The sequence below is a fragment of the Fukomys damarensis genome, unplaced genomic scaffold, assembly GCF_012274545.1.
Source record: "Fukomys damarensis isolate Sample0158 unplaced genomic scaffold, DMR_v1.0_HiC HiC_scaffold_24, whole genome shotgun sequence".
Lineage (NCBI taxonomy): Eukaryota > Metazoa > Chordata > Mammalia > Rodentia > Bathyergidae > Fukomys > Fukomys damarensis.
In genome coordinates, this window is record NW_022900936.1 from 6,429,271 (window position 1) to 6,434,289 (window position 5,019).

Genomic DNA, 5,019 nt, shown 5'->3' on the forward strand with positions numbered 1-5,019 from the left:
TATATTTAAAACAAATAAGAAAATACTGTGAGATGGCTGGGTAAAAATTAACACTAAGAAATCAGTAGTTTTCCTCGATACAAAAAAGCTAGCTTGTTAGTAAATATAACGACTTCCTTCCTCAACTGAAACAAGAAGTAACGACATTTTATTCACCGCAAAATGTGCAAGCTCTAATCAAGTGTGGGGGCGCACACCTGTAGTACAGCACTAAGGAGGCTGAGGCCAGACAACTGCTGGGAGTTTGAGGCCAGCCTGAACTACACAGCAAAACTCTGTTTCAAAAATAAAAGTAAAGTGGGGCGTGGTGGCGCACACCTGTGATCCCAGCACTCGGGAGGCTGAGGCAAGAGGATCGCTATGAGTTCGAGACCAGCCTGGGCTACACAGTGAGTTCCAGGTCAGTCTCAACTACATAGCGAGACCCTGTCTCAAAAAAACCAAAAATAAATAAATAAAAATAAAAATACGCAAGGCCTATATAAATGATTAAATGCTATTACAAGTGTATAATGTATTTGAGGATGGGTAGGCTTAGTAACATAAAAAATACAAATCCTCCCCCAAGTTATCTATCGTGGCACAATGGGGCGTGCCTGCAATCCCCGCACTGACAGGAAGGCTGCTGGGAGTTCGAGGCCAGCCTGCACTACATAGAAAGACACTGCCTCAGAAAGCAAACAAACAAACAAGTGAGCAAGGAGGGGTCACTCATGCACCACACATTAAAATATACTAGAAAACTAAAATAAGGGTGGGAAGTCAGTGCGTGAAAAAGACAGGTGTAAGGAAAATGACTGAGTCCAGAACTATATGCATAGGAATTGTTTATATCTAATAAAAGAACATTTTCAACCCACGGGAAGAAAACGAGTTATTCATTAATGATATCAGCACTACAGGACAGCCATATGGATGAAAATAAAGTTGGATTTTACACCAAAATTAATTATTAATGAATAAAAAATTTTGGAAGTAAAAACAAACCTTATAAGTGTTAGAAAAAAATGTTACAAATCTTTAAATAAATTTTGAGTGGAGAAGGCCTTTTTAAATATATCATAAAACCCTGAAACCATAAAAGCAATATTAACAGAATGTGCTACACAATGTCTGTAAAGCCCTGCTCTAACTGGATCTGGAAAATCTCCCACAAGCCCATGTGCCAGAGGTCTGTGGAGCTACTGGGGAGCAGGCCACCTCTAGGAGGCGGGGCCTAATGGCAGGAAGTAGGTCATTGGGGGTGTGCCCGGAAGTGGCTATTAGGACCCGCCCCCTTTCTCTCTCTCTCCCTCCCTGCCCCTCTCTCTCTCTCTCTCTCTCTCTCTCTCTCTCTCTCTCCCTCTCTCCCTCCTCCCTGCGCTCCTGCCACAATGTTCTGGGCTGCCACAGGAACAAAGCAGCATGGCTAAGCAACCTCTGAAACTGTAGGCCAAGATAAAATCTGGCCTCCCTTCAGTTAACTATCTCAGGTTATTTTGTGACAGTGCTAAAAACGCTGACTGACATTACCCCAACACCATAAAATAGTCAGCATGCGTCTAAAGTCTCGTGTACATCAGTATGCACTGCGGCACTGTTTATGTAGCGGCAGGAGACTGGAAAAATCTGAAAGTTCTGGTTAAGTAAATTTTGGAACGCCTATAAAATACAAGTGTCATATTAATGATGATAAGGCAGGCTGATATATTGATGTGGAAATATTTCCAACCCAGGTGAAATGAAGAAAAATCTACAATGTGTGCCACATTTGTGAGAAAAGCTAAAAGAAGGAACTTAGACGCACACACTTTCATTTCCCAAAGATTACTTCTGGGAAGCTGATGAGAACCCAGGAAGAGTTGCACCCTTTGGGGAGGGAAACCGGCTGGCTGAAGCACAAAGGTAAGATTTAATTTCCGTTTCATCTGAACCGCATTTCCAATCTTGTATCACGTATTGGTACTGCCGATAGGGTCCCGATTTGGGCTGCCGTAACAAAATGCCATCCCTGGACTGGCTTAGAACAGCAGAAATTTATTCCTCACAGTCCCGGAGACTGGGAATTCTGGGACCAGGCGGTCGGCAGGTTCCAGGACTGATGAGGACCCGCTTCCTGGCTCACAGGTGACGCCTCTTTCTGGAAACTCATAGTCAAAGCACAAAATAGTCCCTTCTGATCTGTATCTTTGCATGTCGGAGAGCAGGAAGAGAGAAAGCAAGCGCGCATGTCTTTTTATAAAGGCATGAATCCCATTAAAGAGCGCTCCATTGTCCTCTTGTATCACGTTTTTTTTGAGACACGCGTTATGGCTGTGTCTACAGTTCCCCTCAAAGCCTCGTCATAAGGTGGGGCCTTTTTTTTTTTTTTTTTTTTTGGTTTTTTTCAGACAGGGTCTCACCGTGTAGTGAGACTGACCTAGAAGTAGCTCAGGCTGGTCTTGAACTCACAGCGATCCTCCTGCCTCAGCCTCCCTAGTGCTGGGATTACAGGCGTGAGCCACCATGCCCGGCCAAGGTGGGGCTTTTTCAAAGGTGATTGGATCTAGAGTGTGTGATGCTGGGATTGATTCATGGTACAAGGCCAGGCTGGAGGGCACTGGGATTAGGGTGTGAGTGCCACCCACCCTAAGCAGCCTGGATGAGATAGAAGGGACAGAGTGAGCTGTGGTCGTGTGTTGCGGCTCTGCCTTCTGCCTGCCATGAGCCGTTTCTCCTCTGCAGTGCTGGCCGGCCTTGACACCCTGCCTTGGAGCCAGACGATTATGGACTGGAACCTCTACAGACTGGTAGCCAAGTAAACCTTTCAGTAAAAAGAGAAAAATACCAAACTTACCACTTGTGGGATACAGCAAAAGGTATCACAAGTGAAAATCAGAGTCCCAAATGGAAAGAAAAGAGAAATAGGGTAGAAGCCACATTTGAAAAGATAATGTCTGAGAATGACAGACAAACTACAAATCCAAGAAGCTCAGAAAACCTCAAGCAAAATAAATCTGAAGAAATTCATTTTCTCTTACATTAAATTCATACTAATGTAAGCCAACCACAAGAAATTCTTAAAAGCAGTTAAGGTAAGAAACATTTTTAAGAAGCTACAACTGGAATGACAGCTGACTTTTTTTTTCTTTTTTTTTTTTTTGTACCTGGGATTGAGCTCGGCTCCTTGCGCTTGCAAGGCAGGCCACCGAACCGCTGAGCTAAATCCCCAGCCCAACAACTGATTTCTTAAAAACAATGGAAGCCATAAAATAATGGAAGATCATCTGTACAATCAAAAGAGAAAGAAAACAACCTGACCACACAGCATTTCATACCCACTGAAGAAACTCTCCAGAAATAAATGCAACAGCACTTGGGAGGCCGAGGCAGGAGGATTCCTGAGAGTTCCAGGCCACCCTGGGCTACATAGTGAGTTCAAGGGCAGCCTGAACCACACAGCGAAACCCTGTCCCCCACCTAAAAAACAAAACAAAACAAAAAAACAAGCCAAAGGAAATCATTTCCAGGCAAACAAAAACTGAGACGTAGCGCCATCAGACGTGCACTGAATGAAATATCAGAGAGACGTCTTGGAACTGAAGTAAAATGATCACTGAAAGAAGCGTGGATTTCCCAGAAGCATCAAAGAGCACAGAAAAGGGTGGGAAATGCGAAACACTCTGCTGTTTGAGTCGGTGATAATAATGCTTTTCGTGTTCTAGAACATGAACAGGAGTGCAGGCCGTGAGAACCACAGCACGACGCACAGGGGCGAAGGAGTGAGGCCGGTGTCAGGCTCTTAGTCGCTTGTCAGTGGTGAAAGTTCCGATTCGAAGTATGTCAGTCACTCAGAGGCACACCGTGATCTCTTTCACCAAAGTGCAGGATTAATTTGAAAGTTGTTTTTTTTTTTTTGTACTAGGAATCGAACTCAGGACCTTGCGCTTGCCAGGCAGGCGGCGGCACCACTGAGCTAAATCCCCGGCTCCACTTGAAAGTTGATAGAGGACAAAACCAGAATAAAAGGACACAAGTGACAGTTGTGAGGACAAGGCTGGAGATGTCTTCCATTGTCCTGTGAGTGGTGGTTATGTGGGTGTATTTACATAGTATATGCATGTCTGTGCATCTTTTATCTGTGCTGTATGTGATTCTTTGACTGGAACATGTAACTTATATGTAAGAAGAAATGTATAATACAGTGATAGCTCACAAATGCTTTTGTTTATGAACGATTTGGTCTGCAAACAGAAGTGTCTGACAAAATTCTGTTTTTGTTTGCAAACTCTGCACAGGGAGACAAACACAACCTCAGCTATCTTTCCATCACAGACTCAAATGTGGCCATCTTTTCCAAAATTGTAGAACAAAGCCAGGCGTGGTGGCGCACGCCTGTAATCCCAGCACTCCGGAGGCTGAGGCAGGAGGGTCGCTGTGAGTTCGAGACCAGCCTGGGCTACATAGTGAGTTCCAGGTCAGTCTCAACTACATAGTAAGACCCTGTCTCAAAAATAAAACAAACAAACAAACAAACAAAACTGTAGAACAAACTAAGTTCAAGAACCAAGGTAGCACTGCGTATAGTGAAGTAATTTAATTATAAATAAATATTAAATATATGAACACATAATAATATGTAATAATGTTAACACCAACAGATATGTATACATATAGTATGATGTGCAATACGCATATTTACATATACATTCATTGGGATTTTTCTCTTAAAGTTTGTGTCCTTTATTATATATAAGTTAAACATCAATTTTAAAAAATCATTATAGGCCAGGAGTGATGGCACACTCCTGTAATCCCAGCACTTGGGAGGCTGAGGCAGGAGGATCACTGTGAGTTCGAGACCAACATGGGCTACATAGTGAACTCCAGGTCAGTCTCAACTACGTAGTGAGACCCTGTCTCAAAAAACCAAAAAAGAAAAAAGAAAAAAAAAAGAAAAAATAATGAACTTAAAAAAAAAATATATATACACACACATATGACTATAAATAAATAACAGAAGGGCTGGGGATTTAGCTCAGTGGAACCGCGCCTGCCTTA

The 5,019-nt window shown here is 43.0% G+C and overlaps 1 long non-coding RNA gene across 1 annotated transcript in view; it reads left to right on the forward strand.

Annotated features, from left to right (window-relative positions):
- Window positions 1-4,242, forward strand: part of LOC104870793 — a 20,884-nt gene extending 16,642 nt beyond the window's left edge. The window contains exons 3-4 of the long non-coding RNA XR_782629.2: window positions 1,716-1,884; window positions 3,884-4,242. This is a non-coding gene — a long non-coding RNA (uncharacterized LOC104870793). The remainder of the gene's footprint in view (window positions 1-1,715; window positions 1,885-3,883) is intronic.
- The last annotated feature ends 777 nt before the right edge of the window (window positions 4,243-5,019 follow it).